This window comes from Pleurodeles waltl, chromosome 12 (assembly GCF_031143425.1).
Source record: "Pleurodeles waltl isolate 20211129_DDA chromosome 12, aPleWal1.hap1.20221129, whole genome shotgun sequence".
Taxonomy (NCBI): domain Eukaryota; kingdom Metazoa; phylum Chordata; class Amphibia; order Caudata; family Salamandridae; genus Pleurodeles; species Pleurodeles waltl.
Genome location: NC_090451.1, coordinates 337,810,981 through 337,835,849, shown reverse-complemented (window position 1 = coordinate 337,835,849; position 24,869 = coordinate 337,810,981).

The following is a 24,869-nucleotide window of genomic DNA, read 5'->3' as shown; positions in this document are numbered from 1 at the left end:
GTTCAAAGTGAGAAAGCTGGTTTTTTTCATCAGCCAAAAGAAAATGTGATTTAGGTACTCACAATCCCATCAGGTTTGTTCAATCTAGTTTCAAGGTTGCTGTGTGTAATCCATATAAATAACTGTGGTATGGAATTTAACCTTATAATAGTCTTGCACCTGAGGCAAGGGAACCATGTAGATATTGAAAGGTAGTTTGGACATGGAGGGCCTATGCAAGTCTTTATGTCAAGATCCGAAGAACTAACCTGCCTGAGTGCCGCTCTTCTTTTGGGGATGATGTGGTTATCCCCTCCTGATCCTACCTGGCCATGGTATAGCTTCTATTTGATAATACTCTTACACAAATAAAACCAGAGCCCTTGATGCTGTTTACCTAATTCCTACCCTGTTTCCTTCATTATCTTCTTGACCTATACCTGTTCATACCACAGCTATGCATTTCTCGATGTTTTTGCCTTTCATAGTATTAGTCTTTAATGACATGCATTGATTTCATGCACAATTAGTAGTTTAAAGTTTTTTTTTTAAGTTCACAGAATATTCTCCTGTTGTTACTTTGTAAGAAAGTGCCTCTTTTTGTTTGATCACCCCCCAAAATGTTTGAACTGATACTGCTGTTGTTTCACCTCTGAAGTGCACTGGACCCTGATGACTAGGCATCAGTGCATGTGATCTGACCCTAGAAGTGCGTGTTTTATTGGCTAATCCCTGATTGGCATATTTAACTTACATATAAGACCTTAGTAAATGGTACAAAGTATATCCAGGGCTAGTAAGTTAAATGTCCAGAAATGGACTGCAGCACTTATTATTTTGCCACTGCAGGTGTGACAAAGTGAAATCATGGTTCTGGGTCTGCCCTTGCAGCCAGCCTTGTGGGGCAACTTTTAAACAACCAATTCAACATGGCAAAATAACAATTTGAAGAAAAAAAACAGGTGCCTCTTGGTTTCTACCCCCCCCCCGTTGGGGGCAAATGGGCCTAATTAAAATAAGCCGATCTTCCCCCTAGGAGGGCAGAAAGGGCCTAAAATAAATTTTCCCCCCATGGGAGCGACCCTTGCCCAAGGGGTCGCTCCCCTTGCGTGAAACTGAGGTAAAAAAGAAAATCCCTGGTGTTTAGTGGTTTCTGCCCCGGGGGCCAGATTGGCCTAAGAAACATAGGCTGATCTGCCCCCATGGGGGAGCAGAAATGGCTAAAACAATTTGCCCCTCCCCCATGGGAGCGACCCTTGCCTAAGGTGTTGCTCCCCATGTGTAAATAAGTAAAAAACCAAAATTATCCCTGGTGTCTAGTGGCTTCTGCCACCCCCCGGGGGGCAGATTGACCTAATTAAAATAGGCTGATCTGCCCCTGGGGAGTGGGGCAGAAAAGGCTTAATTTAAAAATGCCCCCCAGGTGCGTGACCCTTGCCTAAGGGGTCGCTCCCCTTCATTGTTTATACAAAAAAAAAAATCCCTGGTGTCAAGTGGGCATTTCTGCAGCCCAATTGCTTTATGATTGGGATGCAGATATGCTCAGAAAGACATGACAGGAAAGGAAAGGCCTTTCCTTTACTTTCCTGTCTCTCTGCCCGCCCTCACCCCCTGATCGGAAGAGAAATGCTCTGTATCGTGGTTCCTGGATCCTACAGTTACCCTGATCCTTCCATAGATGCATTATGGACTGTTCCCTTTCCCTGCTCCATTCTGCACTCCATTCCATGCTTTCCTGTTTCTTTTCTTGTGTCTTCTGGTTTTCCTGGTTTTTCCCTTCCAAGTCTCAGTTCCCTGATTCATAACACCTCATTAACTCCTCGTACCTGGCTTTCTCCAAGCACCTCCCACAAGCTTCTATCTATTTATGGCCAGTAAGCTCAGTGCGTAGTGGCTCCTAACAGTCCTTATTGCTGAAGACCTTGTTCCCTGGTGCAGACCTGCTGGTCTGCTTCCAGACTTGCTCTTTCATTTGGCTTCCTTTACTATTTGTTTCCATTTTCATGCTTTGGCCCTAACTGCACACTGCGCCACAGGAGCATCATTTTTTTTTTTTTTTACGCTCCGGTGGTGCAGTGTGGCAGCCCATATTTACAAGGCCATGCAAAGCCACCTTGCATGGCTTTTCATGGCCTTGTAAATATGGACCCCTTTCACGCATAAAACTGCATGAAAGGGGCATTCCATGGGTGTTGCTTGGGGTGTTCCCACCCAACACCTATGGAACCCCAAGGAATCTAACGCATTCCCAGATTTACAATTCTGAGAATGCATTAGATTCCTATGCCACCTCAGGGGTGGTGTAAGAGTGATGCAATGCGGAGAAATATCTTTATTTCTTCCTATTTTTTCATCGTTCTATGTGTGTTGCAGGATGAGGGCACTTAAAAAGAGGAAAACACCTCTTGTGGTCATTTTTGTTTAGGAAGGTGTCCCTTGTTGCACAGCGACAATCATCCCAACAATGCAGGCACCTTTGCACCACGGTGCAAGGGTGCCTGCGTTTGCGCATGCAATAATTTATGTACCAGCGCAAGGGGGAGAAGACAGAAATGCGACGTATCTTGTAGAGGTGGCACATTTTTGGCTTTTCCCATTGGCACAGGGCGATGCAGCAAGGCACTTGCTGCGCTGCCGTGCACTATTGGCCTTGTAAATGAGGCCTTTAGTCTTACTTGTTTCTGTTCCTTCTTATGTCCGCCTTATTGCCTCTTTGGCTGCCACAATTTCAAGTTCAGCTTACACACTTGATGTTGTATGCAGACTCCTTTCCATGTGTTCTTGTGCTCCCTGTGTTGTCTGCATACATCTGTCCTGCCCTCCTTAGTTTGCAGACTTCAAGACCTTGATTCCAGTGTTCCTAATTCTGTGTACCTCTAATTCAGTCCTGTTGATATTCTTTGATTCCAGTTCTCTAGTCAGAGTTTCCTGTTCTATTCCATTTAGTCCTTTGCTGTGTCTGTGTTGAAATCATGATCATTGTTGCAAAGAGTGTCATGATTCTAAGGGATTGTGCCTCTGCCACAGAGATTCACCCAGAGCTCTTCTTTCATAAGTGCTGCTGAGTAGCCATCAAGACTCCCTGAAATTAACTGCTCCTTACTTTCTTTTAATATCTTTTTATTTGACACAGGGATCACTTCCCAAGGAGCATACAAACTATCATTTATAATTTTATGTTTATCACCTTCCTTTTCTACCTTCCTATTGTTGTTTGTATTTGATTTCTGAAGAGGGTTTGATGGTCCTGCCAAATAGTTTATTGTCCCAAATGGCCAGATATTATCGTGGCCAGGCACACATCGGGAGGGATGCCATGGTTAGATTGTTCAAGATTGACTGGTTTAACCCTAAGTTTAGACAGGCAGCAAAGGCAGTATGTCATTGCTGTATAGTTTGTCAGCAACTAAACGTGGGAAAAGGGACAGTGGTGAATTTGAGCCACATTGGAAGAGCAGGAGGTCCATTCAGCAGAATGCAATTGGATTTCATTGAGATGCCTGCGTGTGGAGGTTTGAAGTACGTATTGGTGATTGTGTGTGTTTTTAGTCACTGGATTGAAGCATACCGTATAAGGAGGAATGACAGTCTCACAGTAGCAAAGTTGTTGACTAGGGAGTTGATACCACATTTCAGGTTTCTGATCTCTGTAGATCAGATAGGGGAACTCACTTCAATAACAAGGTGATTAAACTGTTATGTGCCGCACTAAACATCGAGCAAATGTTGCATTGTAGCTATTGCCCTGAAGCATCAGGACTGGTGGAACAGATGAATGGTAACTTGAAATCAAGAATTGCAAAGATGTGTGCAGCTACGAATCTGAAATGGCCAGATGCATTGCCTTTGGTGTTAATGTCGATGAGAAACACACCTGACAGGAAGACAGGGCTGTTACCCCATGAAATCCTCATGGGCAGAGCAATGAGATTACCAGCAGTTACAGCCAATGCACTTGTAAACATTACAAATGATACGGTGTTGGACTACTGCAAGGGTCTGGCTGATGTGGTTTCTCTCAGCAGGTGCAGGCCACCACCCTGCCACCCATCCACGATCCAGGGCACAACCTGGGAGCCGTTGACTGGGTCGTTGTCAGAAAGCATGTTCGGAGCCGCGTTGGAGGGGTCCTTATCAGGTGGTGTTAACAACTACGACGGCTGTGAAGTGTGCAGGACTCCCAAAATAGATACACGCGAGCCATACAAAGAGAGTGGTATGTCCACCAGATCATGAAGAAGGGTTGTTGAGAGCACCAACAACATGGAAACAGGTTGCCGCACCTGAGCCAGAAAAAGAGCCAGCAGAACCTGAAGTTGAATCAGAGCTTGTGGAAGATGGTTCTATTACCCCTGTAAGAGACAAGAGTGAAGAATTACAGGAGGGAGCAGAAGAATCAATCTCGACTGATACAGCAGGAGAACCTAGTGCAGCAGAGGTTCTCTCAGAAGCAGACAGTGCTGAAAAGCAGACAGAGCAAGTGCCAGACCAAGAGGGGGAAAGAGTTGAGACAGGTCAAAATCATAGTGATCCGACTTCTCCTGAGCCTGTTGCAGGTCCATCAAGAGAAAACACCATACAGAAAGAAAAGGAGAAGAGTCCGATCTTGAGAAGAATATTGACAGAAGGAACAAGAAAAGGAGATAACTGGCCTGAATCGCAGATAGGGAAGAAAAAGGAATTGGTCATAAATGAAACAATAGAGGAAAAAGTGGATATTACGAGAAAAGAAGAATTGAGTGAAGGAGAACTAAGTGGAGATCCAAAGTTGAAAAGAAAGAGAATAGCAAGTCGACGCTACACAGGTCCTGAATGGGCATATGCAAATACAAATGAATGGCAACACAAGTTTATGTCTTTTTCTTTTGATAGAGAAGTTCAGAGTCAGCACTTTGACGTAACCTGAAGGTGAGCAAGAAGCTGATTTGTTGAGCTATTCTGGAGAGACCATTAAAGAGACTGTTTGAAAATAAACTGAAAGAGACATTTATAACAAGATTTGACAATTGAAAACCGGTGATGACAAGCTAGTAATCGATTTTGACAAGGAAAAGGGTTCCTGAGTGTGAAACTGAACTGTGAGAGAAGATTTGTTTCTTTATTTTTTGTTTTCCTGCACTTTATCTAAGAGTTACTTCTGCTTTCTGATTCTTTACAGATTATGGCTGAGCTAAATATTCAAGATATAAATATTAGGTGCTGTAGATACATGAGTGTTGGACTGGCAGTTATGTGTGGAATAATGTTTATAGTGATGATTGTGGAAATGTCCGTTCATCCTATGAAAAGAACTACTTTTATTTCTGCTCCTTAAACTACCACACTAACAGCTTTATAGAGGTTTAAGTTAGATGAGAAGTATTTGCATGATTATTCTACTGTTTTCTATTGCTTATTGAGTGAGTATGTTGAGACAATGGATGCGAGGAATTGTCTTGTGTGTACACAAATTCCTTCGTCAGTAGAAGAAAGGGTTACATACCATAGTCTTCCGCTAACTTATGGAATAAACTGTAGTTTGCTACTAAGAAGGTTCTATAACCAAGAGTATGTTCAGTATTTTTATTACAACCACGATGTTGTGTTTTCATTTGTTCCTATTATTAGATACCTGAGTAAAATAGCTAGAGAGCATGACATAGTGCTAGTTACAGGATTCTTTGAGCCTACATTAACATTTGGGACAGCCTATGTGCATCGTAACAACCTAACGTACTTGCTTACACCTTTACAGTAAAGCTTCATAGGACATATTGATGATTGGAGAAAAGCACTAAAAGAGAAATTAGAAAAGGGTTTAGAGAAGAGGACTTACAAGAATGATTATGCTTACACTGCTATCAAAACGCAAGGGAAATTAGCATTAGATGCATTACATGCAGGGAAGCTTTGTATATATAGGCCAAAATCACGCACGGACACTTTATTTGTGGGAATGAGTGAATGTAGGCATGTGTTTTAGTTTCAGAGTAAACGGCCTTTTATGCTGAATGGTCAGGACCCTGCAATTCCTGGAATCTATTATATTTGTGGACTAAATGCTTATTACCATCATCCAAGAGGATGGTATGGAACATGTTATTTGGGGATAGTTTTCCCAAAGATTTACCAGATATATGACTTGAAGAAGTTTCCGAAATTGACTGAATTACATCATAAGCGACAGAGGAGGGAAACCTCTTCTGCAATTGTGGGAGATAGCTTTGGTGCAGTGATTCCTTCAGTGGGAGTCATCCTGAATTCGATCAAGATACGAAAGTTGTCTACTATTGTGGATAACATGTTGACAAATTTTACAGGGGCAATACTCCTGATAGATACTGAATTAGCCGCGGATAGAGCTATGATGCTTCAAAATAGGCTTGCTTTAGACATTGTGTTAGCGAAAAACAGTGGAGACTCTAAGATGATTAATGCTAGGCATTGTTGTTCCTACATTTTGGACAATGATAGGGAGATAAGAGACTTAGGTGGTCATTACAACATTGGCGGTAAAAGCCGCTTACCGCCGTGCAGAAGACCGCCAACACACCGCCGCGGCCGCAGAAATCCACCACAGCTATTATGACCCACAGCTCGGAATCCGCCAAAATTCAGACACCCACACAAGTCCGCCACACCAAAAGTCAGTGATAAACTGGTGAAAACAAAACCTCCACCGTCACGCCAACAGAAATATGCCCACACTATCACTACACACGAATCCACGCGGCGGTCTTTCAACCGCGGTATTGCATTGGCAGTACACACCGCCGCACTCAAAATACACACACATTTACAAAACACAGCCACATTGGACAATTCAAAATACACACACCTGATACACATACACACACCACTCCCACACACCCATTACAATATAAAACACACACCCACATCACCCACAAACCCCTACGACCACAATTACCGAGAGAAGGCCAGAGAGAGACACCACAAACAACTACCAAGCATCCACAGGCACACAATACCATCACCCACAGAACTTCCACGCACCTCACACAACACACCACTAAATATCACCCCACTTATCACTACACACACCACCCCACACATCACCCACACCACCCCATGGCACGGCAAAGACACCCCAGGTTCTCTGAGGAGGAGCTCAGGGTCATGGTGGAGGAAATCGTCCGGGTAGAGCCACAGCTATTCGGATCACAGGTGCAGCACACCTCCATAGCTAGGAAGATGGAGCTATGGCGCAGAATAGTGGACAGGGTCAACGCAGCGGGACAGCACCCAAGACGTCGGGATGACATCAGGAAGAGGTGGAACGACCTACGGTGGAAGGTGCGTTCCGTGGTCTCAAGACACCAGATTGCGGTTCAGGGGACTGGCGGCTGACCCCCACCTCCTCCCCCACAACTAACAACATGGGAGGAGCAGGTTCTGCATCCTGAGGGCCTCGCAGGAGTAGATGGAGGAATGGACTCTGGTAAGTCAAATCTTAACTATTACATCCCCCACCCTACCTGCATGCCATCACATACACCCATCCTCGCCCTCACCCCTATCACTCCAACTCCTCACAAATGTCCCAACATCACAAACCACCCATCCCAACACCAAGCACTGCATGCAACAACAAAGCATGGACACCCATCACCAAAGCATGGCCACTGCACATACCCATACTACTCCCCCTAAACCACCTTCACACAAGGTCCCACACAGGAATGCAAGCACTGGGGTGCACGGTCACCCACCTATTGCCCACCATGGCACACACAGATGTAATAAACATCCTTTTCTACCCCTGCAGGACCCCTACCCAACGTCACCGGACAGGAGGGTCCACACATGTCCACACCACCAACAGAAGAGGTCCACAGTGATGACAGCAGCTCTGTCCAACTGGATGTAGATGACCAGCCCGGCCCATCGGGGACCTCGGGACTGTGGGTTCTCCTCACACAGTCACAGGCTACTACAGAGCTTCCCCCCTCTGGAAACACCAGCACAGCACCCACCCAGCGGGCCCATACCTCTATCCCCAGGACACGTCAATCAGCAGTGTCTCCACCACTACAGGGAACCCAGGCTAACCCACCACCCCAACAACACCAGGGACCTGGGGGCAGTGGTAGTGGGCACACGGTCCAGGGGATGGAGGCCGAGGAACACAGGGGAACTGGGAGGGCTGCTGTGCGACAGGGGGAGGACAGGCCAAGGGAACCCACTCTCCACGAGGCCCTCTCCAACATCATGGGAGCCTACCACCACTCCCAGGAGACGATTGGCAATGGTACTGGCCAAGTTTCAGGAGACCCAGCGCCTGCAGGAGGAACAGTATTTGGGCTTCAGGGAGGAACTCAGAGCCATCAATTCCACCCTGGGCACCATCGTAGGGGTGCTGAAGGAAGTACTCAACACCAGGAGGGACACTGTGGCACAACAAGGGGCCCCTGACACTAGCCTGGACGATGAACTGCCCACCATCTCCGCCGGCGCTAGTGGACAGGAGGGACCACCACAGGACCACAACACCAGCACCCCACCCCCTGCAGAGGGAGAACCACCCCGCAAGCGGTCCCTGAGATCCAGGACAAAGACAGAAAACGATGCCAAGACCCCAGCCAAGAAATGAGACCACTCTGAATGTCATCTGTCTGTCCCACTTTGTCACTCTGTCCATCCTCGAACTGCCCCAGCTCCACTTCCTATGCCCATTTGGGCAATGCACCTGTGAGACTAATACACTGGACTCTGCCATGGACATTCCTCCACCATCACCCCTCACCATTTTCCAACCCCCACCAATATTGAGCACTTAAATAAACAAAACAATCTGGAGTCAGTCTGTGATTTCGAAATAGTGTATTAGCAATTACAGTGTCAAAATGCTCTTTCATATGTAATGTCAACATACCTATGTCACACAGCTCTAGTCCATGAGGAAACAAAGCAGATGTCACACAGTGGGACCCACATCTGTGAAATCGTAAGGGAAAGTTACAACTCAGTGACCATACACTGGGTGAAAATGACAGACAGTAGAGAGGTAGTAGTGCTAAAGTACATGTAGTAGGCAGGTTTGTATTCTTACCTGTGTCTCACTGGAAATATTGCAGGATCACTGAGTTCCTGTTGTCTATGTCCTCTTCTTCTGCTTCCTCGTCTTCACTGTCCACAGGCTCCACAGTTGCAACAACACCGCCTTCTGGACCATCCTCCTGCAGAAAAGGCACCTGTCATCGCAAAGCTAAGTTGTGAAGCATACAACAGGCCACGATGATCTGGCACACCTTCTTTGGTGAGTAGAATAGGGATCCACCTGTCATATGGAGGCACCTGAACCTCACCTTCAGGAGGCCGAAGGTCCGCTCTATTATCCGCCGAGTTCACCCATGGGCCTCATTGTAGCGTTCCTCTGCCCTTGTCCTGGGATTCCTCACTGGGGTCAGTAGCCATGACAGGTTGGGGTAACCAGAGTCACCTGCAAATGGCGAGGGACAACTGTTAGGCCCCCACTAACCTGTAGGGATATCTCCAGACCCAGACAACCATTCCCACAGACTTGCTTCCAGGTGCTCACCTAATAGCCACACACGGTGCCTCTGGAATTGACCCATCACATTAGGGATGCTGCTATTCCTCAGAATGTAAGCGTTATGCACTGAGCCAGGGAACTTGGCATTAACATGGAAGATGTACTGGTCTGCCAAACACACCATCTGCACATTCATGGAATGATAACTCTTCTGGTTTCTGTACACCTGCGGGGGGGGTACCAAAGCCACATGGGTCCCATCAATGGCACCTATGATGTTGGGGATATGTCCCAGGGCATAGAAGTCTCCTTTCACTGTAGGCAAATCCTCCACCAGAGGGAAAACGATGTAGCTCCGCATGTGTTTCAGCAGGGCACGGTCAAGCCTGTAGGTGATGATCACATGTCTTTCCTCCATTGTCGACAGGTCCACCAGTGGTCTGTAAACCGGAGGATGCCGCCATCCCCTCACATGTCCCACCGCATGTTGCATATGAAGGACAACAGCGAGCACAGAGTCAACCAACTCAGAGGTACGTACCCACAGCTTACACAGAACACGAATCATAATCCGATATTTGGCCTGTATGAGTGTTGAGGCAAGGCCTAGGTATGTGTGACGCAGTTAAAAAATTAAACTATGTGGGCCCCTGAAATGGCGGCTGCCTGACCTGTAAAGTGGGACAATGGGATGTGAGGTAACTGCGCTGGCGTTGTACACCGTCGCGGTAGGCGGTCGAAGACCGCGGCTCAATGCTGCATTGGTTAACATTGGACCCTGTGGGTCCCAGGAGCCAATGACGATGTACGCCGGTGGTGACGGTACGCACCGCCGCGGACATGACCACCATTTTCTATCTGTTCAATCATTCGATACCTGATCTTCGACAGGAGAGGATCTACACTGCAAGTGCTGCTGTGACCTCAGTCTGGAAGAGACAATGGCTTGTGCGTCTGGGGAAAGAGCCCCTGCCTTCACATCGGAGGAGTTGGAGAAACTCGTGGATGGGGTCCTCCCCCAGTACACGCTACTCTACGGTCCTCCAGACAAACAGGTAAATACACTGGGAGCATGCTGTATGGGCTATGCCTGTGTGGAGTGGGGTGGATGAAAGATGGGGGGGATTGAGGCGTGCATGAAACGACGGTGAGTGCATGTGCATCATGGCAAGAATAGTGATGGGGGCCAATGACTGTGACAGTGCATTTGGTAATAACTTTTCTTTTCCCCCTGTACAATTCATGTAGGTCAGCACCCACCAGAAAAAATATATTTTGTGTGCCATCGCCAAGGACGTCCAGACCATGGGGATCAACCTCAGACGGAACACCCAGTGCCGTAAGAGATGGGAGTTGGATGGGTGCTTGAGGGCATCACAGCAGCCACAAGGGGGTGAGTACACTCTCATTCTGCTGATTTTGCACGCAGTGGAGGTGTCTGGGTGGGGTAGGTGGGCTTTGAGTTTCCCTAGGCCAGGGCGAGTGTGCTAGCTAGGTCCCCTTGTTCTGGCAGACCCTGTGGCACCCCAAACCCACCTGTGTACAGTGCCAAGTACACCTAGCCAGGCTCCTGTGTCATCCATGTGTGCAGATGTCATCCATAGCCTTGTAGGCCATGTCCCAGGGATTGAACAGTGGAGGCCAAGTCCGCGGCGTAGTGCAGGGGGCTTCTGTGTCTGTCGTGTCCACCAACGGTAGCGGTAATGCATGCACTCAACATGTCTTTCTTCTGTCCTCCCCCCCCCCTTTTTGTGGTCTCCCTGTTCTTGTGTGCATTAGCATCATCAGGTGGAGGAGCAGTGGCAGCGGAGCAGGAGGGAGCTGCATTCCACATGGCCCTGGAGGACGACACTACGGACTCGGAGTTCACCAGTGGGACGGAGGGTGAGGGGATCTCCACGGCGGACACAGGAGCTGACACCAGTGACACAGACTCATCCTCTGATGGGAACTCCCTTGTGGTGGCGGCAACATCTGTGCTCCCTGCATCTACAGGTACAGCCGCCACCCCCCCTACCAGCACCGCCCTTCCAGCAGCCCCTCAGCGTTTGCCCTGTGCCCGCTCACCCAGGAGGGTAGGCATCACCTTCGCCCCAGGCACCACAGCCCCTGCCCCAGTCACCCCTGCTGCCTTCAGTGAGGAGGCCATTGACCTCCTCAGGTCCCTCACCGTTGGGCAGTCTACCATTTTGAATGCCATCCATGGTGTAGAAAGGCAGTTGCAACAAACAAATGCATTCCTGGAGGGCATTCATTCTGGTCAGGCGTCCCTTCAGCGAGCTTTTCAGACTCTGGCCTCAGCACTGATGACAGCCATTGTCCCTGTTTCTAGCCTCCCCCCTCCAATTTCCTCCACCCAGACCCAATCCCCTCTACCTCAGCCTATCCCAAGCACACCTTCAGACCAGCATGCACACACATCAACACACAAGGGAAACTCTGGCAAACATAAGCACCACACATCCCACAGGCACTCACGCAAGCATCACACACATGCAGACACACCAACATCCACTGCCTCCACTGTGTCCCCCTCCTCCTCGTCTCCCTCCTCCCTCCCTGTCTCATCTACACTCACACCTGCATGCACTACATCTACAGCCACTACTTCCATCACCAGCACACCCACCACCACACCCCGCTCACGTGCAGTCACCACCCCCACTGCCATTCACACGTCCCCTGTGTCCTCTCCCAGTGAGTCTGTGACGCCCCCTCCCAAGATACACAAACGCAGGCACACACCCACCCAACACCCATCCACCTCACGACAGCCTCCAGCGCATGCACCTTCACCCCAAGTCACCAAACTAACACCTCCTACAACCACAACCTCTTCCTCCACTCCCAAACCCCCTCCAGCTACCCGTCCCAGTGTTCCCAAAAAACTTTTCCTGTCCAACCTTGACCTCTTTCCCACACCTCACCCACCCCGTCCGTCTCCTATGGCCCGACTCTCCAGGTCCCAACCTAGCACCTCAGCCACAACATCTCCAGGACCAGTGGTGCCTGTAGTCACCGGAATCTGGAGTGCACCGGGCACCAGGGCAGCCTGTCTGTTGGCGGTGACCTTTGCGCTGTTTGTTTGTACCGGTGTGGATGTCTGAGTGTTAAAGTGGCTGTCTTTGTCGGCGGTTTCCGCCCTGGTCGTGATACCATTTTTTTTTCCACCGGCCTGTTTGCTGTTGGCCACCAGGGTTGTAGTGACCACCTTACTCACTAATCTGACTAACTCAAGTAATGAATTGAAGGAACCAAGTGTTTGGGGAAAGGATGGAAAATTATTTGCTTCAGTTGGAAATTAGCTTAGTCAAATTTGGAATGGGGTATTATTAAAAGTCATACAGGGAATATTAATTGTGATTGCTTGCATATTAGAAATATGGGGTTCATGTAAATTATGTCAAAGGATAAAATTGAAAAGATCTAAAAATAATCAGAGGAGGGAAGAACGAAACAGAGAAAGAATTTATAGAGAAGATTTGAGGAGGAGAGAAAATACAGCAGAAACCGAATTGTGAAATGAGGATAAAGAAAGGTGTGATGACATATTTAATCATCAGAGGAGGGACTGTTGAAGCAGATATGCTAATTAGAAATTATTAATGAATGTTTATGTGTTCTGATTAACAAATAGCTCATAGAGAAATTAATCATAGAGAAAATAATGTGCACGTTTAAAAATGTGCCCACGAGAATGACGGTTAGCTTATACGAATTTGTACTAAAATGATAAAAAATGTGTGAAATAATGAAAATGTGTAATAATAATGTAGTAATGTGCCTTAATGAGATGTATAACCTATGTTTTGCATTATATTGTAGAGTTACCTTAACCGAAGTTGTGGCCTATTTTTGCCAAGCCTCATGCAGAAGCTGAATTAAGAAACGCACGATGTAGAAGATGCTGGTGCATTGAACTGACCATGAACTGTGAGCTTAGCTAGAATTTTCTGCAATGTACCGATGGACAGGAGATAATGGAATCAAATTGATACAATTATGTGTAGAGTGGGCTGGATGTACTTTCCCAGGACTCAAACAATAGAGACACTGACTGAAGAGGAAGATGCAACATTTTCGATACCTGTTGACCCGGATGATGAGGACATCATACAGTGAACCAATCAATGAACTGGGAATGGCGAAATACTAGAATACATAGGGCCTGATTACAACTTTGGAGGACAGTGTTAATCCGTCCCAAATGTGACGGATATACCACCTACCGTATTACGAGTTCCATAGGATATAATGGACTCGTAATACGGTAGGTGGTAGATCCGTCACATTTGGGACGGATTACCACCGTCCTCCAAAGTTGTAATCAGGCCCATAGATTTGTAGATTTAAATTAATTGGGTAGCATCACATATGGTGATTAATTGACCAATTAGGAATTAGGGGGATGGACTGAAAAACTCTAATAAAAGGTCATGACAAGGGGCTAAAACTTCAGATGTGAGGGGAGAATTGATGACGTCAAGAAACGTGGTTCGAGATTCTGTCATTGGGCTCATGATCTGAGAGCTTGATGCATTGCTGATCGATTGATGACCTGAAGACGAAGACTGACTTTGTTGCTGATCCATTCCGTGGATAGGTAGCTATGACAATGTGACTGATTAACTTGTGCCTTTTCTTCTAGATAGCAACTGCGCTGTTTTATAGTTTTCCTTCTAGCTATATGGTTTCCAAATTCACGTTTTCTAAATTGTTTTGACATGAAGTCCCACATGCTGATGCTAATCTGGGTTAGGTAGGGTTTTATTTGGGTGATATTGACAGTGACAATGATTGATGAACTAATTGCTGAACTCTGCTATTGATGTTGACACATTCATTGTTGTTAGCTTCTGCTGAAGCATTAGAGCATTATCTCAAGTTCTGATTAGATTGTGTTATTGGTGGTTGCTAATAAACTAATTCTGAGCTGATTGAATAAAGTTTGAGTTAACTTTATGCACTAGAATTGTAAATAATAGGGAAATAAAAATTGTTAAAATGTATGTTGAGTTGTGGGTGTTCATTAAATGTTGCTATAATTGTCTCATAGTTAATGTTTTCCTTAGTGGTTATTGATGAGTCATATTGAATATTGATAACATTGGTCACTACATGACTAGGATACTCCATGCGATCCAAAAGGTTCATCGACCTATACGCGTCCCCTTGTAAGTTTACTTGCTAAGGACAAGGTGCGCTATCAGTACCCTCTAGTGTATGCTAAACTACTGCTCCTGAATTCTGTTGATCTTGCAGAGAGCAAGCAAGTCCCTCTTAGTAAGCTTTGTCCTGATTTCTGTTGGGTCCCTGACAGCCTCTGTCCATGATAGGCCTAATGTCACTGGGTGCCAAGGGGTGAGGGAAACTGTTTTTGTTTTCAAAAGGCCTGCAGGAACAAGATGAACACTCTTTCCTTGATCACAGAGCCCCGTCTTGAGTTCAGTTTCCCCCAAAGAACATGCAGTGATATTCGTAAGGGTTTTTTCTCACCTGGACGACAAGCAAGTAGAGATGCGCGACACCAATGTAGTTTGAGATCCTTTATGTCTACCAATCAGTAGATACATTGCATTGTCCATATAACAGATGAGTTTGAACTACACCTTTTTGAACTATCCAAGGGGCCTAAGCATTAACTGCTGTTTGTAGTATGTGAAGTAGTACCAGCACATAGGTATGTGGTCAGACAGGCTCGGCACCCCAGGCATGAAGGTTAATCACTGACTGGTCGGGGAGGGGGAGTGGTGAAACATTTAGTCGACAGCCAAACACACAGGCTAGGATCAGATCCCACAGATAGGCTGCAACACTACAATGGACCCCCGAGATTAGCCCCAATGAAGCACGAATGGCCAGAGGGACCATGCATTCCCAAAACACCATAAAGTTAGATGCCACATGTAGTTAGATACGCTTAGCCAATCAGGACACAGCACACACAGCGACCATGTGCACCTCAGGCCAGACATCCGGACAAGTACTTGCTGGCCAACCTAGTGTTCACTCCAGATCCAAGCCCACCTCCATCCCATATCTGGAAATTGTATCTGTGCCTCCTTGTCAATAGAGCACACACATCACCAGGGAAAGAATGTTTTATGTGTTTATTGCTCTCAGAGAAATGTATAAAATGTGGATCATTTTGATGTTGTAATAGAGACAGTTCTCAGACCACAGTGCTAGAACTGCTCTCACAGCCGTAATGTTTACGGCTGTTTTGCCAGCCGCCTCTTGTCTCATGTTTTTTAAGGTAAATCCTCATTTGAGCATCAGCCACTTGAGAGGCAACATTAACCTGAAACGGCTAATTAGTGTCACTGTTACTTAATGCTGGGATTGTGGTACATTTTTGTTTGAAAGTCCCAAATGCCTTTTCTGCTTTTTCTGTCCACACAAAATGAACTCCTTTTGGAATAATCTTGTGATGTGAACCATCACCACAGTAAAATGATCAACAAATCTTCTATAGAAAGCATTAAAACTTACAAAGCTTTGTATTTCTTTTACAGATTTAGGAGGCTTCCAAAATGTAATAGCCTCTACTCTTTTGGGGGCCCATATGAATGCCAGAGTGTTAGAAATTGGGTTTCCGGTTGACTGGGGTGTGAGCCCTGGTCAAGCAGCAACCACAATCCTAATCAGAGTAAGGCACAGGAAAACCCCAAATTAAACTGTTCTCACACTTGGCACAGAGCAGTCAGGCTTAACTTAGAGGTAATGTGTAAAGTATTTGTGCAACCCTTCAAAATGGTGAAACAGTGCAAACACCACACAAAAGGATTCCCACACCAGGTTAGAAACATAGATTTTAATGTAATAAATAAAACAAGACCAAAATGACAAAGATCCAATCAGTAGAATTGGAGTAATAATATTATAAAAAATAAACTCTAGTATAACGCCTAAAAGCATAAAGCACCAACCGCTTCTATCTGATCACATTAGACTGGGTCAAAGTCAAAAGTTCAAGCTGACTGCGATGGAATGCTAGTCAGATCAGTCCCAGATTAGTACTGCTGAAGGTTTACCTTCTTAAGTTTTGTGCCAAGAGTCCCATTTGCGGGAAAGAAGTTCACCTGGAGCACGTAAGCATCTATGGCAATAGTTGGTGCGGTGCAAATAGCAGCCCAGGCATAGCGGGTGAGTAGGCTGGAGCCTTGCAGTGGCAACCCACACTGTTGGACTATGCATGTTGTTCAAAGAGACGAACTTGCAGCAGCTTGTGCTGCTTCTCTATGCGAATGGCTCCATTCTAGTGTGAACTGGCCCATTTGTGGCCATGAAGAGCCCAAAAGCTTAACTTATAAAGTTTAAGAACCATTCCAGGGCCCAGGACCTGAGAGGGACCGCTTGGGGGTCAGGAACTCATTGAAGACAGGTCTAGGAGCTGTGGAGAGCCTGTTATGTCCCTGAGGTTCAGATCAGAAGAGCAGCAGACTAGCCCTTTGAGTCACTCTGGGGTCGTGGGTTCAACATGGGTTTCAGTTCTTCCTCCCCAGGCAAGAGGGCAGCAGGTCAGCAGTTCCTTGAAGACAGCCATCCAGCAGAGTGGCACTCCTTGTAGCAGCACAGCAGTCCTTCTTCCTAACAGTCAGTCAGTCAGAAATAATTTAAAAAACACAACTCAGATACCATAAGATAAATTAACTAAACAGCCCAAATTCATCTAATCCAGCCAGATTCCCCTTTACAAACAAGAGAGAAATATACTAAGTGTGGTTTGATGCCACATAGAGATGTGCAAATTTACAATAATTCTTAACAAAAACATTTACTGATATCAAAATACATTAAAATGTAATACCAGGAGAAAAAAAAATTGGTAACCTAAAAATGATAAAAATCCTTGGTCCATGTAAAATCACAAAAACTGTCATAATCATATAAAATTTAAAAAGGAAATATGGGAAATAACGTAAATAATTTACAAAATATTAATACTGGTTCCTAATAGCAATAGAGGATATTATAAAATGTAATACATGATAACAGATTTGAATTTCTGGCAGTTTCTGAAGGTATAACAAAGCTTCCTTATATAGAATGGGTCTTAATTTACGTTAAATGGGTAGAATAAAAACATTTCTAGGGGTGGCATGAAGAGAACAGAAAAGAAAAAAATGAGAAGTACTCTGCTTTGATCTAAGATCAGAAGGGCAAGGTGGTAAGTCTTTTTGCCAAATACACTGTTTAGGAAAGGCCACCTTAAAATGAATCAAATTCAATCTAAAAAAAAGTTAAAAGAGAATATATTTTAGGACATGAGAACCAAGTCAAATACGGTTCCACGTGTGAGGCCATAACAATCTGAATATAGAAATCAAAAGATTTCAGTTTCGGAGAACTATAAAGTCTTAAATCTGAAATATACTCAGAGTGACGTAGTTTCAAAAGTGACCTTGCATTTGAGGTTAACGATTGAGGTTCTTCAAACATATACCTAAGGCCCAGCTTTTCAAAGGATTTTCGCAGATACATAAACCAGTGAATCCTATTTGAATTGGCCAACTGTAAACATTCAGAAATACAGTCCTGCACAAGATTTGCCGCTGGATTTGTCTAACATCTAATCCACAACGAGAGAGGGGCAATAGAGACCATATCCTCTAAAAAACATTGACCCACCTCCTCATGGCTAATGGTGTTTACTATGCACTTGGGTACCATCAGCAACCTACGCATACATTTATTTTCAACAAATTGGAGAGTGGGTACTTTATTGTAGCCCCAAACACCGGCCCCATATAGGGCTGCTGAAACACACTTGGAGTTATAGGGCGTTATGATCTGAGAGGGAGGTCTATAACCCAATTTACGAGTAAAATGGAAAATCGCTTCTATATTCCTTGCCATTTGCTGGGACTTAAAATTAAGGTGAGTATTCCATGACATGGAAGAGCTCACATGCATACCTAAATAACAACAATTCTTCACCTTATTAATAATATTGCCTCCCATGGTAAATTGTTTAGACTTAGTATTTCAAGGGCCACATGTCATAGCAACAAAACAAGGTCCAACATAAAGTTTAAAAAGAGATCCAGCAGGCCTTGTAAACCATTTGCAGTACGAGCAATTAAAACAGCATCATCTGCATATAATAAGACTGGAAGCAATCTCTGGCCCATCTTAGGTACGTCCTTTTCATATTTTATCAAAAAAATAGTGAAGCCCATTTATATATATCAAAAAAAGAAAAGGGGCTAAAATACATCCCTGTCTTACACCCCTAGTTGAGGAAATGGGAGAGGTTCTCTGACCAGATGGGCCAAACTGAACAGAGACCTTTAAATCCGTGTGTAGGCACATTATAAGCTCCAGTAAAGTCACATCACACCCCAGGGTTCCCATAATTTGCCATAACTTCTCCCTATTTACCAATTCAAAGGCGCTAGTTAAATCAATAAATGCCATATGAGTAGACTCCTTTTTGGCAATTACATATTTACTGAGTATAAGGTGCAAGTTTAAAACTTGCTCAACTGTGCCTAAACCAGGTCTAAAACCAAGTTGGACTGGAGATAAGGTCTGTGCCTCTGTCACCCAGTCCTCCAGACGGGATAAAATCACACCTCCCAGAATCTTAGCCATAGAATTAAGAACAGATATTGGTCTATAGCAGGAAGGATCTTGTCTATTGCCCTTTTTAAAGATGGGAAAATAGTAGTCAATTTCCATGAGGAGGGTATATTACTTTTAACAACGCTTCTCAATACATTTGTAACTAAGGGGCCCCAGAGATCAGGCTTAGATTTAAAGAGATCAACAGGAACCCCATCAGGGCCAGGAGCCTTTCCCTGCCTTGATCAATTAATGGCTCCAAGGACCTCATGAAGATCAAATGTGATGTCTAGGGGCATTTGTATTAGAATCTATAATAATCTGTTTATTAATATTATCCTCTTGATCAAAATATCATTGTCATCGTTATCTGGGTGAAATACTTTCCTAAAATGATTCATCCATACATCCTCTGCAATAAGACAGTTGTGAGCCTTGATGATACTATCCGAAAAATATAAGTGCTTTACCACCTTCCAAAATTTTGAAGTATCCTTCAAATCAGAGGCAGCCAATAGCTCTTCCCATGCCTCAGTCCTTATTTCTAATTTCCTTTTTTCCAGTGTAGCCTTATACTCGGCCCTAGCTAATTTAACTAAATGACGAGAAGGAGGGACTATTTTAAGGACTTCTTTAAATTTTTTGTGGGCAGTTGAACACGCGCAATCAAACCATCTATGGGCAACCGAGCCCCTAGAAGGCCTACCCGCCACCAAAGAATGTGAGACAACATTACTTAAAGATTCAAATTCTTGGACTATACGATCATGGTCTAGCTGATGGGACAGACAAATGTTAACAAAATATCCACAGCTCCAGAAGTGTACTGAAGTGATGATGTCTGAGGTCCAGTATTTATATCCAGTGGTGCCTTTGAAGTTGGGGAGACTTCTAAAGACATACCTTTGAAGTGCACAGATTTCCTGCCATCTTTACCCTTGCTCCAGAGTAACTACAAGGGGTATGCAGCCCTTTGTGTGCAGACAGTACTCAGCCTATTCAGGTGTAAGTGAAGCTGTGACCAGCTCCTCCTTCCCATCCTGGTTATGCAGTCCCATTGAGACACACCTAACCTCCCATTATGTGCAGCTGTCTAGGAGGAATACACAAATTCCAACTGCCAACTACACTCAGTCATATGCCAAGAGACAGGCTACAGGCAACAAATGGCTAAGGCAAGAAAATGCCAATTTTCTAAAAGGGGCATTTTACAGAATTGCAAATTAAAATCTGGCTTCTCCATTAGTTATGATTTTAAATTGTGATTTCAGAGACACCAAACATGAAGGAATTATCTCTTCACATTTGGAAATAACATTATTAGAGGTAATGAGGCAACTCCAATGTTATACCATGGGGGAGTTAGGCCCTTGAGCAGTGAATAACAAATGTAAGAGTTTTTCACTACCAGAACATGTCACACTTAAAAGTACATGTCCTACTTATTAAATATATTGCACCCTGTCCTCTGGGCTGTCCAGGGCCTACCTGAGAGGTAGCTTATATGTATTAAAAATGAAGGTTTGTTCCTGGAAAAGGTTTATTTTGATGGGTTGAACTGGCATTTTAACACTGCACACACAGGTTTTCCAATGGCAGGCATAGGACATGGTTAAAGGGCTACTTAAGTGGATGGTACAATCAGTGCTGCAGCCCTACTGGTGGCATTTCATTTTTAGTCCCGAAGCACATGTAGTGCACTTTACTACAGACCTAAACATAAATGAAATATGCCCTTTGGGTATAAGCCAATATTACTATCTTTAGAGGAGAGAGCACAAGCACTGTAGCACTGGTTAGCAGTGGTAAAGCGCACAGAGTCCTAATGTCAACAAACCGAATTCAACAAAAAGGGAGGAGGGAGGCAAAATGTTTGGGGGGTGGCCCTGCAGAAAGGGCCAGGTCCAACACAGAGGGTACCAATAGGAAGCCCAGAAATTCCACATTGTTAGACTGGACAAAGTCATTTTTAAGCCTACGGCAAATATAAGATAGCATCCCCATGGTGAACATGTTGTGCCAAAGAACCTGAATAGGAATTGCTTTTTTTATATAAAAAACACAGATATCGAGGAATTCATGAAAAGTGTATTGAATAAATAGTGGGAAGCTACTGTTATTGTTATTTTGTTACTGTTATAATACCTATCCAAAGCAAAGGTTAAGCATTCATCAATGTATTTTTCTTTAGTAGTGCTAATCTTTACAATGGAGTGAACTATGCTGCAATGAGAAGCAGTGTCCTCCCTCCCACCTTGTGTTTAATAGGCTCCCTTGAGCCAGTGAATTCACGTAGGATTTACCTGTGTGCCTGTGGAGTGGTTCTGTGACCTGTGACGACTTGGGAAGCATTTCAGCAACCCCAGATGCGCTTTCTCTGCTCTTTACTACTTCTGCTCTCTACTGATGAAGGGCTAAACCCAGAAACATGTCTAGAGATAGCAGTACTAGTACTAACTGCACTAACTTGGGTGAAAAAGTAAGCATACTGCATTTACCAGAATGCAATGCAGTAAACTCTGCTGGGATGAGAGGTAGTGTGCTCCCTCCCCCTACTGCTTATATTTAATGGTATGGTCTGCTTTCATGCATTTATAGCATTTCACAACATTTTCTTGGAGTTAGTTTAGGCAGTGGGGGGATTAGGAGAGGAATTCATTGTTCCAGGGTGGAGTTTAATGTACACCGCTGGAGGCTAGGCTGTGAGGAATGACACTAAACTGCAATTTGTGGGAGTATGGCAAAACCAAACCTATACATATTTATAGTCTCTGATTGTAATGGAAAAAGCAAATTCATTCAAGGTCCTCTCTGACACTCCATTCCTTGCGGCTGGTTAGCAGGATTGGATAGTCAACCAGATTGAAGGTGGCTGAAAGGTCAAAAATTATTAGGGCACTTGCTTGCTTTTACTACGTGTGACTGGGAGATCCTGTTGTGTTTGCCGGCGGTGATTCTGTGCCTGCAGCAGGTCTGAATCCAAATGGCCAACAGCTCAGCACTAGATCCTAGAACCATACCTTTTAGTAAGTAGTGTTAATTAATTATATGAGGTCAGCTGCAAGGGATGGGATACCATTCTTCATGAATGCAGCTGGGCAATGTCCCTCAGGAGTCTAGAAGCTTCAGTCTCACTGTTCAGATTTATGGAATATCCATCCTTCTGTCAAATGTTTGAATGAGGAATAGGTGGAATGGCTTGGTGGAGGCGTCAAGGATTCTAGAAGAACACATTGAACTATTGAAAATGGATATAAATAAAAGGATGGTCGTTTACAAGGCTGTTTATGAATCAGAGTATAAAAAGGAGTACTCAAATGCTAGTATCTCCTAATCTCCTATCTCTGTATAAATGAATCACAAATACGGCGGTAGTTATTTAAACTGAGTTCGATGCAAATAGTTTCCTGCAGACCCCACGCTTCGATAGAGCGTGAAAAACTCCCTTAATGAGGGAGAATGCCTGTTTTACTATTTTTATCCCGACACACATCATCTCTCCCGGAGTTAAGCTGCTGTAGATGAAGGACGCCAGGTGCATGTGTCTTTTGTACATGGCGTGGCTCTCAGCAGGGCAATGGCAGAACAGACTGTTGGATGTGCTACCCGGTTGGGGGCAAGGCACAGCTGCATTATTGCATGTAAAATGACGGCGTGGTGAAAGGGTCAAGTGATTATTAGCAGCGCATTTTACAGTAAATGTTATCCTGATAAATGATGAAAAGAAAAATAAACGCCATGTTTTGCTGGTAAGGAAGGCTTAAAAACCTATGTTACTCTTACCTGTTCTTGATGTACTCTCCCAGGAATTACGTGTCTGGCACTAACAGGTGCTACCCCTCTGTTTCTGTTTAAAAATATAGCAAGGGATAACAAGCCACCATATAATTTCCGATTACTTCATGACAATTGGTCACTCTCTTGATGGCAGAAAAAAACATTGAAAGACTTTACATATGGCACACACTAATCGAACCACACACTACTAGAAAATGTCCTCCTAGCTGTAATGAGTATTCCAGTAAGTAGTCATTCCCATGTGTGCATCATGGAAATTAGTCTAAACTTCATCTGTAAATGACCATCAATTAAAGTGATGAGTCCCTTTCCCAAAGCCCAGGTGTAATAGTGTCAGTCCCAGCCAGTCCCACTTAATAAGACCCTGTTTATGGATAGATAATGTTGTTCTTTTATATGTCAGCTGTGTAACTTTTGGATTGGAGTTGGTATTTAGACAATATTTTCAATAGCTATTCAGAATAGGTCATCTTCTGGGTAATCTATTTGAAAATGTGTTATATGCTTGGTTGTCGGACTGCTACAGCTAATACTGCTGAGGTGTTTCCTGATCCTTGATTTAACCTTTCGCAAAGTCATTCCTATATATATGACCCCAAAGGGATATACACTACAAAGACACCGTTGCAGTAATTAAAGAAACTTTGCTGCAAAGGAGTGTTAAACCCTTCATTAATCTCCTTCGTGTTATGAATCTACAGACAGCACACTTTCCACGTTGGTAGTGGCCTGTTACTGAAAGACGAGGCCATAAAGCAGTTTGGGTGATAAGCTTTTTGAGGCTCAAGTCTAGTGTGAATGAAATGGTTTCTCACACTTTTCCTTCTTTTAAATACAAAGACTGGTTGTTGGTAAATGATGTCATCTTCATTCACAATTCCTCAACGTTTCCTAATGGATTTCTTTAGTCTATTTGAAGACAAAGGTCATGCTTTCTGTTTTCTCTGTAGGTGCGGTCTCAAGTAATGCTTCTCTGTTGTTGTTCCTTGGCGTTTGTTTACCCTTATAATGATTCTCTGGGGTAGTTCCTTGCCTCTAATTCCTGTTCTGTTCCATTAATCTTTCTTTCCTAGTACAGTTTTGTCTAATGCGTAGATATTGGCCAAATGAGAGGTCTTCCCTCGAGGTATTTGGATGCTAACTATTAAACAGGAAAAGTGATTTTTTGTGGGTTGGATTTTGTAATTCCTCACTAATTATAACACCATCCTAGGCTTTGCACAATAGATCTAAAAACACTATTTCATTTGTGCTACAGTGTGTTGTAAAATGTAGATGTGAGGTATTTGATTTATCCAAATGGTGAATTGCTTCAATTGTTGTGATCACCTTTCCAAATCATGAGGATAATGTTTTACAGAGGACAACGTTGCCATGAAATTAATTGACTGTGTCTTAATTATGATTCATTTTAAAAAATGCAGATAGGCCAAACTGGCTGCAAAGGTACTCCCCATGGGGGTCCTACCTGTCTAATGGCAAATGTTTTGTTCAAATTGGAAAAATATTCTTTGTGAGGCAATCTCAGCTACAGGTATGCCAAGAGAGATTGAAGAAATGTGCTTACAGTTTGAACCCTAAGAATTCTTCCCACAACACTTAGCACGGCTTCCTGTGGATTGTTAGTGTACAATGCTTTCATATCCAAAGGCATCTGGATTTCATGAGTTGGATTGAAAGTAACAACCTTTATCAAATTCAAAGCATCTTTAGTGTCTTTTCAAAAAGAAGGCATTTTCAAGACCTTTGGTCTAAAGAAAAGGTCACAGTACTGAGATGGTGCTGATTATAATGGCCAGATACGTGATAATATAGGTTTCCCACGGTAAGGCAGTATTCCCTTTATGCATTGTGTGTAGGATATAAACGTTGAGGATGATGGAATGTCCAACAGTCGAAAAAAACCCACCTTGCTCGGATAACCATCCAGTAGTAAGTCCCTCTATTACCAGTCCTGCTATTTCGTTTTCTTATTGTTTGAGTAGGAATCTTGTTCAATTTGTTATAATACCGTTCATTAATAAGCTGACAG